The sequence below is a fragment of the Homalodisca vitripennis genome, chromosome 2, assembly GCF_021130785.1.
Source record: "Homalodisca vitripennis isolate AUS2020 chromosome 2, UT_GWSS_2.1, whole genome shotgun sequence".
Classification (NCBI taxonomy): domain Eukaryota; kingdom Metazoa; phylum Arthropoda; class Insecta; order Hemiptera; family Cicadellidae; genus Homalodisca; species Homalodisca vitripennis.
In genome coordinates, this window is record NC_060208.1 from 108,431,711 (window position 1) to 108,448,317 (window position 16,607).

Below are 16,607 nucleotides of genomic sequence, written 5' to 3' on the forward strand. Positions count from 1 at the left end.
AGTAGGCGTTCGAAGACGTACCAAATTCTTCTGTAACACTTGTGACGCTAAGCCAGGACTTTGTCCTGGAGCTTGCTTTGAAAAATACCACACCAAGACAAATTTTAAAAACTGATTTATGAGTCCAAAGTTGGACTTTTTAACAGTAATATTTCTATATTTTATGTTAATACATGTTATAATTTCTTATCTTAGTCATTACTATAAAGTAAAACCTTGTAATTTGATGATTTTAAGTTTAGAGCAAATTAAAATACTGCTGTTGTTATGAAACCAGTTAAAATAAAACTGTTTTTATTAAAATAAAAAAGCAAACAAACACAATCAGTAACGATTGCGAAGTAGGAATGAAATATTTAGTATTTGATCTCAAAGTGTATATCCATACATATGGTACTTTATTGTACTGTTTTCTCTAATTGTCCATATTTAACTAATATCTCTTCTCTGCAAGAATTTTAAGGGAAAATTAATTTTAACAATAAATAAGTTCAAGTAATGTTTCGGGGCTATTTTATAATTTAAAAATTGTTTTAAATAAAGCATTGTTTGCATTGAAAAGTTTCCTGATTTTACTTATTGAAATAAATTTACTATGTTATGTTGTATAATAAATAAAACCACACCATGAAATTCAGTATGTTTTAACTTTTTAAACAAATTACAACCTAACCATTTACGTGAGTCTATGGGGTTTAAAACAATTAAAAACCACACTCATGTACAAACACGTTTTTAAACACAAAATAGCTTCCAACCTGGTAGATTGGTTAACGTAACTTTGCCGTCGAGCTGACAAAGAAGCCGCCATGGCCAGCAGTGTTGGCCATACGATCTGAGAGAACAAAACATAAGAAAATTTGTCTAGCTGAGACAGAAATGGCTGCGGCCAGCAGTGCTGGCCATTCGATCTGAGAGGACAAATCCTAAAAGGAACTACCGAGGGCAAAGGGTTAATGATCCTGACGTTTTACCTGATATATCGGAAACTGAATCAGACTCAGATATTTGTGCCCACTCTTTTGAAAGTTCTCCTGGTATACAACTCGAGTCTGTCAGTGTTTCTCAAAATGGAAGTAGGGTTAGTGTTGATGAAAATGTAGAGCCAAATTCTGTTGGGACTCATTACAGTAAAAAACTTTCAGAGGAAACACCTACACCTAAAAGGCGTAAAAAGCAAAGGCAGAAGAATGGGAAATTAATCAAACTAAACGAAAACGTATGTCTGGTCAGAAGTATGTATGTTTTCAAAGGACAAAACAGATGATGGTAAGGTAGTCTATCTAGAAGTTCGGAAAGAAGTGAGAGAAAGCTAAGTCCAACCTGTGATTCAGTTGTCTGTAAAAACAGCAAAAAAGGCATTGTACAGAATTTAAAGAAGAAGAAAGGAAAGCTCTTTTTGAAGAATTTTGGTCCTTGACTAGGAAAGAAAAAAGAAGTTTACGTTAGGTCTTATATATCTGTTACCAAGCCTAAAACCAGAAAGAGAAAAGATCCTAAATCCTCAAGACGGTCTGGTTCTTATTTTTACAATTTAAGACACTTAGGTGTTTCAAGGCCAGAATGTAAAAAGTTATCTTTGAACACATTAGGTATCAATGAGTGGATGGCTCATAATTGGGTCGGTTATAAAAACAATCAAGATCGTCAAGACTTACACGATAATGATATTCCTACATCATGTAATGAAGATGGTGAAGAGGAAACACGTAGGAGGCCTAGACCTTATTCTAAGAACACATCCGAAGAAAAGAAAATGTCAGAAAAAAGTTATATATTACAAATTGGCTTGAAAAACTACCAAAACTACCAGCACATTATTACAAAAACAAAAAAAACCAACAAACTTTACTTAGAGTCAGTATGGCACTCAAAGATTTCAGTCTATGAACAATACAAAAAGGACTGCCTCCACGACGAAAAACCATTTGCTAGTAAAACAATGTTTTTTGAGCTGTTTGATATGAAATATATATCAATTTTTACACCAAGAAAGACCAGTGTGCTGTGGATTTAAGGCTAGACATGTGTCTGAAGAAGACTATAACTTTCACAGAAAAGAGAAAGAAAGAACAAGAGAGGAAAAGAGTAATGACAAAGCCCTGACTGAAGGTGGAAAACTTTATTGTTTAACAGCAGATGTTGAAGCGGTGATGGTGACACCATTTACGCTAGCAAATGCCATGTACTACAAAACAAAGTTGTGTAATCACAACTACACAGTTTACAACTTGTCTAGCCACCAATGCACTTGCTATTGGTTTAGCGAAGTAGAGGGGGACTTGACTGCTAATGCATTTTGCTAATGCATTTTCATCATGTCTAATTGACTACCTAAAAGAAAAGTGTACTCAGCCTCCACTTCCTACTGTCATATACACGGATGGTTGCACAAATTAACCACCAATTCCTGGCCAATGCTCTCCTCCACTTCTCAAGACAACACAACGTTACAGTTACACAACAAGTTTTAGTCAAAGGCCATACCCAAATGGAGAGTGACAGTGTCCATGCCATGATTGAAAGAAAACTTAAAAACAAAGAAGTCTACATCCCATTTATGAGCTGGTGAAATATACAAGGGAAGTAAGAGAACAACCTTTCCCATATGAAGCTAAGTACCTCTACTATGTTTTTTTCAAGGACTACAGTCATATCAACTACTATGACTCAATTCGCCCAGGAAGGAAACCAGGTTTGTCGACTTCATTATTGGATTATCTTCTACGTACTCTAAACAAATGTAATGTTGTGATATAGTCACTCCTTACTCCTAATTTTAACAACTATTTTTTTTTACTTTGGCGGTTGTAGTGGGAATAGAAGAGTTGATGAGAATCAGAATAACTTTAACATGCGAAAGAGAAATTTGGTAAAGTCACATAATATTGGGCAAATAGTAAATTAACACTTGTTTAGAAGAAAGTGTTTTAGTAGTAACTTTAGCACTGACGTGTTACATTTCAACTGGTATAGTACTTGAGACCATGCACAACATTTAAATTTGTATTTGACCTATTATGATGTTAATTTTACATCCATAACTAAAGTCCAGAACATTTTATGTTTCAGGTGATCCAGTAGTTACATATATGCATGTACCAAAATACTTGCCTGTGGGAAAGATAATGTACAAATTAAGTAATAATCATAAGTTTTAATTATGAACTCAAAGACCTACCAAGAAGAGCACAAACTGTTGACAAAAATATTGAACCAGTACCTCTCTACAAAGCTAGACTTCCTATACTAGAAAAGAAGTACAAGCATTTGCAGGACTTAAAATATGTTATTCCAAGGGAATATCATAGTGTCTATGATGAGTTACCATACAAATAAGCAACTTAAAGTGATGAATGCTGACTGTTGACTAACTTTAAAAAATTTATTGAAAGTGAAGGATTAGTTTTCGCCAATAACATAGTGTAGGCCTATGTAATTATAATTTTAGCTGTAGGAAGATTACTTAAGGTGGTTAATGTTGTTAACGGTGACAGTAAATAAATGCAATTGACTTAATTCACTTTGTAAGTGTGTTGAAATATTCATTTTCCTTCACTTATAGTATGCTATCATTAAATTCTAATAACACGTAAGTTAAAAAAATAAACTTCTAATAATGCTCTTCTAATATCTCCTATTTCCAGCTATATTTACTAGTGTGTAAAGTTTACATTGTAAAACTTATTAATGAATTTATTAAAGAATTATTTTTTAAAGTATTGTGTACTTTTTTGGCATTTTTAAAATTTAAAATAAAAATTTAGCGAAGTTTTTTTCATTTTCCTGAAATGTTGACGTTTTGGAGATACGTGTTATTAGAATGAAGCCATCGATATGCAACTCTTCCTGTCACTTTTAAATGAGGTCTGGCAGAATGAAGTCTTTCTAGCAGTTGTTGATCCCTTACAATAATATATGTTATAACTTACCGTAATTCAAGAGCTAATAGCACAACTAATTTACAATACATTTGAAATATCAAAAAGAAAAAAAAGTCAGAAAGGGAAGGCCTTTATTTGGATAGCTTAATTAGTGTTTGCTTAAAGAATTGCGCTGTTCATATATTCTTCCTTCCTTCTGCTCTTTTATACTAAAATAGATTCATGAGAGGAGAGTGGGAGAAGGGGATCAAACTTATTTGGAGAATTAGAACTTATTTGGGTGGTTAGGGAAGAAGTTATGAATGCATAGGATTATATTTGATTACTTCTTGAGGATACATGCTTTGTATTCAGTAGTGCAGGTTCAAATGTTGTCTGTGATGCACTTTTTATCAGTACCATTGTACTGTATCCACTCTCTTACTTATTCTGATTGATAAGATCCTGCACAGGCTAGTGGTATATGAGAAAGGCAAAATAAGGTTTAAAAGAGTAGGCCCCTCTTAAAAAGGAAATAAACATTGTGTATTGTCAAGTTACACAATGTTAATTGACAAAACCATTTTTAATTGTCAATATTAGACATCAAATTAAGATGCCTACGGAATTGTACTTCCTTTATATTAATTTTATGTGTGATATTTCAAGCTGTTGGATGAACCTTGTCATAACAATTAAGAATAATAACATTCATATATGTATGACAATGCATACATGTTGAAATTTATAACCACTGGCAAAAGAGATCTTGATTTTTTAAGATGTGGAGAGTAGAGGACAGTACTGACTTTGGGTGTTAGGAGGGACTTTGTGTACAACAGACTTAGTGATGCTTATTTTTTATATGTAATACTTAATTTATGTTTGTTACTCTTTGTAAGAATTATTTAAAGCATTCTCCCATTAACTATTAAATTAATTAGTATTCATCATATCATGCTACAACATTAAATTTACTTATTGATGCAATAAAAACAGTGAAAATGTTCTTTTGCAATTAATGCAATCAAATCAAGGGACTGCTTTATTTATTGCCTGGGTTTACTATTATTATTATTATTTATTACTAACAGAACACTCGTTGGTTTTAAGATATCTGTGCTTCCTTACCTTCACTCAAAATGTATGTAAATTAACTATTCAAATGCCTAAGTTTATACATTCCACCTCTAAAATTTTAAACCCATAATTTTTTTAAACAAATTTTTTTATAAATTTCTATCTTGACCAGTAAGCTGTTCTAGCCTTACTTTGTTAAATTATATCTCTATAGTTTTTCAAAACAACTCACCACCTTAATGTACTCTAAAGACAAAATTAGTACTCTAGGTTAATTATATATTCATTTATAAATTTGTTATTTTGAGAGTTTTATATTTTTAGTTCTCGATACACGATGTTGTCTTCGTTTCTGAAATTTCATATGACCTACATCCTAAATCTAAGTATTATTAATATCAGAGTCAAGCTTAGCGTGGCCACCTCGCTGCCACCGACGTCGCGTCGACCCGCTGCAGTACTAAGGCAAGCCTACATGGTTGTTGGGGTTGAGAGGAGGGCGGGAAATTGTGGATAACCCAGGGGTGGCAAATCTCCAAATCCGCCTCTGGGTGGCATGATGTCCAAACTAATTGAGAGGAATGCGAGAATACCCTGCAATCAGTCTCAAAACATTTACTACATGCTCAGACAAACAATCTGGTGTAACTATTCAAGTTTTTGAGGGAGACCGAACAGTGACTAAGGACAACAATATCCTTGGAACATTCAACCCCGAAGTAATTCTTCCAGCATCCCAAGGTATTCCAAAAATTTATGTCACCTTTGATTTGGATGCAAATGGAGTACTCAATATTACAGCCAAAGACAAAAGCTCCAGAATATCAAAATTATTTAAATAAAAAACAACAAGGGAAGGTTTATTAAAAGAATAGATTGACAGGATGGTCAATGAAGCAGAGTTTATTCAGACCCGATATAGCCCCAGCATCCTTTGTAGTCTGTCTCTGAGAATTATTGTTGAGTTATGTAGGAACTGTAATGTGTAATGACTGCATCTCGCACCTTACTACCAAGATAAGTTTCTGCTGTCTCTTTCATTTTGACTAAAACCATGGAACTAATTTATTGCTTCTGGAGCAAACTTCTTGATTTCACCTTTGAACCCAACTTGAATTTTAGGTTTTCCACAATCATTTACAACTTTGAAAGGCCAATGTTTCATGACATTTTGAATCTTATGATGGTCAATTCTCCTACCAATCAATATTTTAGCGTTAGATAATGTGTTCTAAGGATTCATAGCTATACTTGATTCTTCGCTGCATCGCGATGAGACGCTCGGTGTCTGTTAAGAGCAACGTAGCTCGGAGTTGTCCTATTGCCTTGGTCGTTGGCTATGATTTAAACTTTTCCCTGTTGCCAAACACCAACATGAGAGTAAATTGTACAGTTGGAGGAATTTAGTTGCGCGCTCGGAACCCAAATACTACCCTTCCAAGAAATAAACGCTATCTGTGTGACGGGATGCGTTTACGTGCTAGCCGTTGAGATGAAGGTGCAATAATCTTTTTAACATCAGTTTAAATCCACGATTTCATTTGCCGATGAGAAATAAGTTATTTTGAAAAAAAAAAAAACACGTTGAACGAGACTTTAAAAATTTAATAAAAAAAAAACAAGTTTATGTCCTGTTATTGGTATTATTTGAATTTCTCTAATTATTTAATTTTTTGCAAATTCAATAATATTTAGTTAATTAAAATACTAGAATAAATATAATTTTATAATAACAATTATTGTTTTTCATTGGAGTTCTTTAATTCTACACGAATGGTCCTCCTCTTCTGGGCCATTGCCACTGCTGTCTGTATCCGAATCATCTCCACCTGATTCAATAACGGATTCTATAATATTGTCAATGTGGGGTTTGGCGGCTGCAAAGTCCTTTTCGATTTTCCCCAAGTGCATGCACTTTACTGACCACTCTTCTGCGCCTATACTTGGTACTTGTCTTCTCAGAGTTTTAGCTTCAGACATAGGTATAATTAATTCCTTTTAGCTACATAACCTTTTACTTCGACACAAGTTAACTTAATGGGATTGAGGTCTGTGTGGTAGGGTGGAAGTCGTAAGATGTCGTGACCCTCAAGCTGAACAGTTTCATCCATGACGTACCGCGGGCATGTCTTGGTTTATATAGCTGCACAAGTTTGTACAGTTCAGGTGAAAACATATCGTTGCTAAATGGCATTCCGTATTTTGAAAGCCACGTCTTCATACCTTTCTTTCTTCATACATTTTGAAGTAGGAGCCTTATCAATGTTTCTAGTAGAATGGCTCGTTATCAACGATTCGTAGTGAATTTTGTTATATATTTGGCAACACCTTTTTCCTTCATCCACTTCACAAATATTTCCCCATTCACGTTGTCGTGGTAGTCCCCACTTGGTTGCTTACTTCCAACAGGTAAAAGCAGTAAGCACGAACCCGCATAAATAATTATCAATCTCGCCCTTGTAAATCTGAACGAGTAACTCTCTAGTTGAGCTATCAGACCAAGTATACATGACACGATGGCACTAAAGACTCATCTAAATAAGCTAATGGGCGTCCTTGCTCCCTGTGGTGTCTTAATGCTCTGAAATATATTACCTTCTTCTCTCGGATTTCTGGGGTTTCAATTAATAATTTCCTCTTGATTGTTGTCCATCGCCAAATAAACCTCAGGTTCTTTAAAAAACCACCTCAAACTTTTCTCACAGCCCTGAAAGTTTATTATTTTCCTTAGCGCCTCCCTCAATAGTTTTGCAGTCTATATCCGATGATTTACAATGTGAAAATGTACACTAGTCTTCTCACTTCACACTTATCGAGTCATCTAAATAAGTAACTGTTTTACTTCGTTGGCTTTTTTGTGTAGTGAAACTTGCCTTGAATTAATTACTAACCATCCATTTTTAAGCTCACCTTTTATTAGAGTCACAACTCGTTCTGATACACTAGTTGCTAGAGCAGTTCCGCCTTCGACAACGGAATATTAACGGTTTGATGGTTTGTCTCTTCCTTCATACATTTATAAACATTACCCATGATTTCGGGAATTATTCTACTTTTGAACTTTTGACTTTGACTCATCAGTTAAAACAAAGCTCCAGCAACCACCACACTCGGCACCGTAAGAAAACACGCTGATGTTTTAGCGATTGAATTGAATTTATTGCGTCAGTACGAGTCAGAGAAAGGAAGCTGTCGTCGCTGAGTCATAGGAAATGTTTTCAGGACGCAGTGCATAACGTTACCCCGCCACCCCTACCGCCAATTATCACACACCCAAGGCCACGCGCTCAGATGAAGTCCTCGAACTGTACCTAGGTTGATTCCAATTGCAGGCGTTTTTGGCGGCATATTTCACTGTGATATGTAAAACACGACAACACAAAATCACAATCACTACCGATTGCACTGTCAATTTTGACATTTTCACTTCTGAAAGCTAACTGCTGTCGTCTACGTTGCCAACTGTAACTATACAATCAGTAAAATACTTTTCTGATTGTTTCAAGAAAAGTCGTTTGCTACAATCCCAGAGATCTCTAGAGCTCGCACATTGCCAGATTATAGAAGCAAAGACTAAAGTTCCATAACATCATAATAGTTACTTAACTTTCAGAGGGCAGTGGAAATAATTTCTTTAACCTTTGGATATTATTCTGGAAGGAGGAAGAGGATAGGTCACTAACCTCAATCCATTATTTAGTTTGAACTTTTTTTCTATGAATTCATATTTGAAAGTAAAATTTTAAATCCCGTTTGTTTTGGATTGGATAAGTTTATCAGAAATAATTTTTTCCTAATCAATAATTTTAAAACTTGTGTATTTTACAGAAATTCACAGAATCCGAATTTCATGCAGACCTGAATTGGCTTATATTGTTCAACAAACTAAGAAATGAGATAACGATTAAAACATTGCAGTTGTAGATGTTTTGTTTTATACGATATCAGTAGAATATGTAAGTTTTGTTTTGGATGATATTTGTGAGTACAATTTTTAACGTCTGTTATGGTACAGGCCCTAAGCTCTAACCGATTTTCTAAAAGGGTTTCAATTCATTCTTGATTTTTTTTCAATTAATTAAAAATTTTATGAAAACCGAAACAAAATTGCCACACCTAACTAACTTCACGATATGGCACTTCTCTGTCACAGTTATTTTTAGGTTAGTTATTCTCATTTTATTTCATGAACTACTATTCTCACTCATTCAAAGATAAGAATGTGTGTCTTTTGATATATCTAATGTTTACATCATAAGGAAGAATATTTGAGTAGACTTTAATAAGCGGCCTATAATTTTTTATTCTACACTCTTTATTCTGTTGTTTTATCAAATTGTTTGATTGTTTTTATAACGATTTGATTGTTTTCTGTTTTCATCGGAATGAATATGATATTACAATTTATTTAACCAACATATGATTCCTGTTTATTAGTTACAGACATTTGTCTGGGTAGACTGTAATAAGTGGCCTACACTCGTTATTCGATTGCTATTATCGAATGGTTCCATAGGATAATTCAATATTACAGTTTATTTAACTTAGCGTATGATTTCAACTTATTAGTATAGTTGTAGTAATTGGCGATGAATATGAGGAAAATAGCCTATGTAAGATATTCCTCACAAGTGACGAGATTTCTTTAAGTGGCTTCAACATGTGAGTTTGGATTTTGGTAACCCATGGGGAGAATTCTTTCCTCCATTTCACAAAAGCGGTTACTTATTGATATCAAGCTGGGCAAGTTATAAATATTGTAAGGTTTCTTTTTATCTAAGTCTGGACCATAGTTAGTTTTGTAATGGTATTGTAAAATTTATGTTTTAAAAATTGTTATGTACGAGATTCTTCTTGTTACGGTTATTTATTATAACTCTTATTGTGTACGATTTTGTACATATCGAAGTTGGATAATATATCGAATTGTTCGATAATAGTAATTGAATAACGAGTGTAGGCCGCTTATTAAAGTCTCCCCATTTGTCTTTTGAACAATTAACAGCAAGAAGTAACTAATTTGTTGAGAATTTGAAAATGAGGTTTGTTTACTACCTTCACAAAAGCAATTGCTCATTGCTATTCGCTCAGTTTATAAATATTGTAGCATATTTCTGATGTGTTGGTCTAGGCTATAGTTTGATTTATTATTTTGTAATGTTTGTGTTAAATTATTTTATTACTAATTTTAATGTATTATTATCGTTAATGTATTGTAATTATTGTTTTGTACGATTAATATGTAATATCGAATTTGGATCATATATAGAATAGTTTGATAATAACAATCACATAACGAGTGAAGGCTGTTTATTAAAATCTATCCGAATATTTAAATCTCAGGGTATATTATGGTTTTGATGTTATGTTATCAGGTACATTTTATTTGACAATATTTCACTGTCAAAAGTTTCCTAAATACTCACAGTCAATTCAATTACAATAACATCATTTACAAATGTAAAGAACCCGAGTACCGGTTGTACGATAAGATAAGGTGACTCGGTTTATACGTTGATATTGCATAATTATACCCAGTAGTTTAATCAATTAAAACTGATTAATTCATTTAAATATTTAAATTTAATCATTTGTGCCAACATACAAAATTTTCAAAATGTAAGCATAATATTTGATAGGGAGAAAGAAAAAATGATATGATAGTTAATCCTTGGTACCAAGCAAGGGTAGAGTACAATAAGGATAAGCGTACCCAGTTTTTTATATCGAAATTATCAAACAATATTTAATCATTATACACATCAATATATTCAACCATTAGTAATTAATTTGAACAACAATTAAAATCATCTGCGCAAACTGTATACACATTTTTATATTTGTTTTATAAGAAACTTATTTTGAATAAAAAATTATAGTTATATATTTAGAAAACTATGCAAAATAACATTAAGAGATCATTTACTATGTCTTTCTCAGTTTCAAGATGTTTGTTAAGTTTTCTTTACTATTTAAATTACATTTTTCATCTTACCTGTCTTAATGTTTTGTTTGATTAATGGTTATGGTTTTGAAAATTATTTATTACATTATGTAATTGTTTAAACGATTTCCGTTAATTTGGAACTTGTGAATTTAATAGTAGTATTTTAATATTAGTATTTTGTATATGTTGATTTTGATTGATAGTTCTGGTATTCTATATAAAAAGTATCGATGATAGTAGTAATATGTGATATAAAAACCGGGTCCGCCTATCTGTCCCCCTAGCACTTTTGAGGGGATGGCACTGACAGTGCCTAGCATTTATGACAGGTCACCTCTCTCAGTGTCGAACACTTTTTAGGTGTTTGTGTAGAGTTCAACCAAATAAAAATATAATACAAACAAAAATTAAATTTTTAAATTTTGCAAAACTTTGGACTAAACAAATTGTAATTTTAGAATCTTAACCACTCATTTTTTTGGAATGTTACTCAATAATGCCAAAGTTATTTTTGCAAGTGTTATCCAAAAGTTCTGTGCTATTTTTAGCAATTTGCATACGGTTATTATAAAATATTATAACTTTGTTATTTATTGGCGAATTTGTACTATAAGTTTAGTTTTGTACAAAAATGTGTATAACACTAAATATACTCAAACACAGAACACTATATTTTAAACATATCCACTAATTTTTATAAAATTATAATAGCATTTTTTAACACCGCTCACTTTTTAGGAGAAGGAACTAAAATACATATATTGATTAGCAAATGTTTTTTTGACTGATTTTACTACTGTTTTTATGAGTAATAACCATAATGATAATTATGGTAAATATTAAGATCAGCGACTACCCCTCCGATCACCGTAATTTTTTGCATACTAACACAGGTTAACGTAATTTCACTGAAAAAAATAGTCCTGATTGTCGCTAACATATAACAACCCGTTTTTCGGCAGTACAATGTTGGCAATACAAAACACATAAATAACAAGATTTTCGACTATCAAACTAAAAACAATGGCCGACCACGGTCGTTTTGATGAGTTGACAGTAGTCACGTGACAAACAGGAAATTTCTGATTGGCCGGACGGATCACGTAACCTATAGGATGGCTTCGATTGACCGCCAGACGTCAACAAACAAACCCACATGGACAAGGAATTCACAGTATCAGTTTAATCACCTGACTGTGAATCACTCAAAGGTCTTTGTTGACCACTTAACATCCGCTTGTACCAACACAATTGAACGGAAGTGGCGTGACGTCGACCAGAAGTCCCCAAATACGGTCGCAAGAACAAGCACTTCGTCGGCTACCTCGCGGGAGAGTACTTGTTTAAAACCAGTTACATCCCAGAAGAAAGGGTTCACACGCTTTCCTCGGGGCAGTGGCTGCGTTGTACCCCCAAAAAATTGTTTACAATTTTAATTGTTTTTATTTAAAATTTGTTTAATTTCATTTTTTTCCATTTTTTTGGGGGGTGGAATAAACGGCCTCGGCGACAATCGGGACTATTTTTTTAGTTTAAATTACGTTAACCTGTGTTAGTATGCAAAAAATTACGGCGATCGGAGCGGTAGTCGCTGATCTTAAGATTTACCAGATTTTCTTTAGTCTCACAGTAGTCAAAAAACATTATACACTTTGATTTACTGGTATTTATCAATAATTTATTGCTAATTAGCCATTGAGATATTTTTTCTAGATCACTGTTTATTTTATATTGCAGTGATTGCCTATTATAGGCAGAGCATACAAGTGCTGTGTCATCCACATAGGCAAACACAGATGAGTGAAGGTCAATATTCAAAAGATCATTAATGTAAATCAAAAAAATAATTGGTCCTAATACCCCTCCTTGAGCTGTTCCGTACCGTAGCTCCAACACATCACTATAACATTAATTTATTTTCACAACCTGCCTTCTACCCCTGCAAAATGAATCCAACCATGCCAGTGCTGCACCCCCAATGCCATGTTTTCTAAATTTATATATTAAAATGTCTAATACATCAAATGCTCTCGGGAAGTCCAGATAATTTGTTTGAATCTATATCGTAAAGAAACAAACATTATTCTAAGCGGCTAGGTTTGTTGAAGTTATATTGCCACAATTGCATTTATATAGTGGGACTTTATGTAGTTAAATAAAATATAAAAATCTTTGTAGCGCAAATTGTTTAATCTTGGAGAAGGAACCTCTACACAGGCTTTGCCTTAGAGGCCCTATGTTTTTTGAAAGTAAATATATATTGGATATATACTAGAATATGTGTGTTGCATTTAAACTTATATATAGTATTTTTATTCTTTTAATTATGATAATTTGTGATATTTTATAGTTTAATTGCAGTCATTAATTTAAGACTATATGTGAATTAATATTATTACCATCTTTTTTGATAATTTTGCACCAGATTATTTTAGTTGTGATGGATTGTAATTACTTTCGAAAAATAAATATATTCTATTCTATTCTATTCTATTCTATAGATAAACAGCTAATGTATACATACTTTTGTCTGTAGATGCCACTATACTATTGACGTGCTTTTCTATGGCTAAATCCGTACCTCTACCCCGCAAAAACCCAAATTGATTGTTGGAGAACAAAGATCTATTGTGGAAATAATTTAGTGACTGCTTTTTAATTATACTCTCAAAAATCTTCGCCACAGTGCTTATAACAGATACAGGGCGGTACGAAGAAAAAAGTGATTGATCACCTGTCTTATAAATCGGCACAACTGATGCAGTTTTAAACTCTATAGGAACTATTCCCTGATCCAAAGACTTGGCAAATATACTGTGGAGGAATGGCGCAAAAAGATTTACATTTTGTTTTATTGTACCAATGCCGATTCCATCAACGCCACAACTAGGCTTATTTTTGATTTGGTCAATAGCTTTTAATAATTCATCATATGTACATTCGAAATTAACAAACAGGTCCTCAAAAATATAATCATTGTTCTCTTTAAACATGTCACATCCAAAAACGTCATGCTTCAGAGATGAAATAATAGTTGTCAAATATGAATGAAATGCGTCAGCAACAATTCTTTCGTTATCTACCACCTGTACCAACCTATCATTAATTGTTATACTGTCTAAGGATGTTTTCTTTCTTTTAATAATTTTTTTAATAATATTCCAGTACTTTTTTGAATCGCCTTGACACTGATCTATTAATGAAGAAAAATAATTTAACTTTTCCTTTTTAATTTGCTTTGTTACATTTTTTGCATACGTCTTATACTCTGACCTTAAAACCAAATTACTTCTATTGTTATTGTACATAACAAACAATTTATTCTTTCTGTTTATTAAACAAATAAGGCGATCTGAAATCCACTCCCTTCTTTTTCTACTCTTACTATTAAGTTTTTTCAAAAAACAAGCATTATAACAATTATTATATATCGTATAAAAATTTTGTACACACTTATTTACATTAATTTCATTGTACACCGGATTCCAGTGTGTGTGTGTACGCGCGCACGTACGTGCGTGCGTGCGTGTGTAGTGAAGTATTATGAATGTTTCAAAGTCCCCATTGAATGAAAATACAAATGAGTAGTGGAGGAAGAGTACCTAAATGACAACTTTATAACTAATTTCTTTTCTCATGTAAATATTTGTAAATAGGCTAAATCATGTTAAGTCTATTTTTTTCAGTGAAATTACGTTAACCTGTGTTAGTATGCAAAAAATTACGGCGATCGGAGCGGTAGTCGCTGATTTTAATATTTACCGAAAATCTTACAAATGTTTTCAAACTGTTTTGCCACGTGCATCATTGTATTTACGGTTGTTCTTGTTCCAGTATTGAGGTAGTTGAGTTTGTAAGATATCTGGGGATTTACATTGATCAATTTTTAAAGTGGACGTTGGCAATTCAGGCATGATTTTAAAACTCCGGTTACCGGGACGTTGGCACTGAAAGGGTAATTTATTTATATGCATTCATTTTTATTGCTTTTTATGTACATATGGCTGCAATATAATAAGCGTCCAACACTCGAGTGATCGATAATATCTAATCATCAATGAGAATGATTTAAATGCTGTCAGACATGTATGTTTATCTTGTTAAAAATTGTAACTGCCAAAACTTAGTATAAAAAAATTATTATTTTATATAATCCAAAGTGCATATATTTCTTTGACATACGAAATTATAGCTTCACTATAAAACAATCTTAAAAGTCTATAATGTAATTCAGTTCGACATTATTGTTCCAAATTAATTGAAACAAAGTTAAACCATGTGTGATATTTAAGTAATGGCCTCTAGAAACATTATATAGTGTTGTTTTTCAATACACATTACAAAATAACGTGTTGAGTTATTACGTTCATGTTTCCTGTTACCATGGTAGCATGTTAATATACAAAAATTTAACTTGCTCACTACAATGTAACATAGACTGATAAACTAATAAAGTTATAAACAGGTTAATTCAAATTTGACTATACAATACAATTATTGTGTACTATAAAGTCCTTATCTACTATTTGTTATTAGGCTATACATATGTATGTATTGTAAATATAAAAAGTTAAAGATAACTTTACCAAGTGCTCACGTGATCTGGGCTTGAATTTGGGTATTGTCTCAAGGGATCAATCAATCAATCAATCATCTTTATTTCATAAAAATGTACATATCGTACAAGAAATAGTGTCAACAGAGTAATTGGTTTTAATTTAAACATTTACAATGTCAATGAACAATAAAAACAAATGAGACAAAACAGAAAACAAGAACCTCTTTATACACAAAATTACACATTCTTAACTAGGTTTGTGCAGATTAGTTTAGGGGTTTTCCCCTTCTTCGGGCCAGAACAACATTAGTTCTAAATACAGGTTTTACAAACAATCATACAAACATTGAGCCTACAAATAAAAATATTAAAATTAAGTGTTTTCACCTTGTTTCAACTTTCATACCTGTTCTATTAGAGTAGTTATTAACAATTTTCTTTTGAATAAAACGAAAAGGGGAAAAGCACAATGTATTTCAATGGTTTCTTAGAGTAAGTAGCTCTTCAGTTGAGTAAAATGCAGATTTTATTAAAAAATTTTTTAATGATTTAAGAAATTTGTTCGGATTTTTCTCTTTTTTAATATTTTGCGGTAAACAGTCAAAAAATTTTTTTCCTTTAAAAGAAGTTTTTTTTCGAAAAAGCACAATCTATGTTGTTCAACTTGTCGATGTGATCTAGTATTATATGTATGTACATTTTTCCCTATTGTAGTTTTATTATTTAAAAGTATGAATTTTATTGTCTCAAAAATATATAAGCTATACACTGTAAAAATCTTCAATTCTGAAAATATATGTTTAACAGAGTCGGATTGTTTCAAATGGAGCATAATCTTTAAGGCCCGTTTTTGTTGGATTAAGATTCTGTCCATATTTCGTTTTGTTGTTGTGCCATATATACAAATACCATAAGAAATGTGGGAGTGGATTAAGGCGTAGTAAATAGATTTTAATGTTTCTATGTTACATGATAGTGCCATTCTTCTTAGAGCATAAAGGCCACTTGATGTTTTGCGCATAACAAGATTTACATGGTCATCCCACGTTAAGTTTTCATCTATAACTAATCCTAGAAATTTAGTTTCTTGTACTTGGTCCAGTATCTTATTTTCGACAAATACTGTGGGCCGTAATTTATTCTTAGCTTGCTTTGTTGA

General features: G+C 32.5%; 1 protein-coding gene and 1 pseudogene across 3 annotated transcripts in view; one reads left to right on the forward strand and one right to left on the reverse strand.

Moving 5' to 3' along the window:
* Nucleotides 1-5,806: 5,806 nt before the first annotated feature.
* LOC124355760 lies at nucleotides 5,807-8,291 on the reverse strand (annotated as a pseudogene).
* Nucleotides 8,292-8,574: 283 nt separating this feature from the next.
* Nucleotides 8,575-16,607, forward strand: part of LOC124354552 (NADPH:adrenodoxin oxidoreductase, mitochondrial) — a 54,217-nt gene continuing 46,184 nt past the window's right edge. Inside the window, exon 1 of one of the 3 annotated variants that reach the window (XM_046805097.1) lies at nucleotides 8,575-9,106. The gene's annotated coding sequence lies outside the window, so the exon portion shown is untranslated. The remainder of the gene's footprint in view (nucleotides 9,107-16,607) is intronic. The other 2 variants (XM_046805099.1, XM_046805098.1) reach the window with 2 other exon arrangements.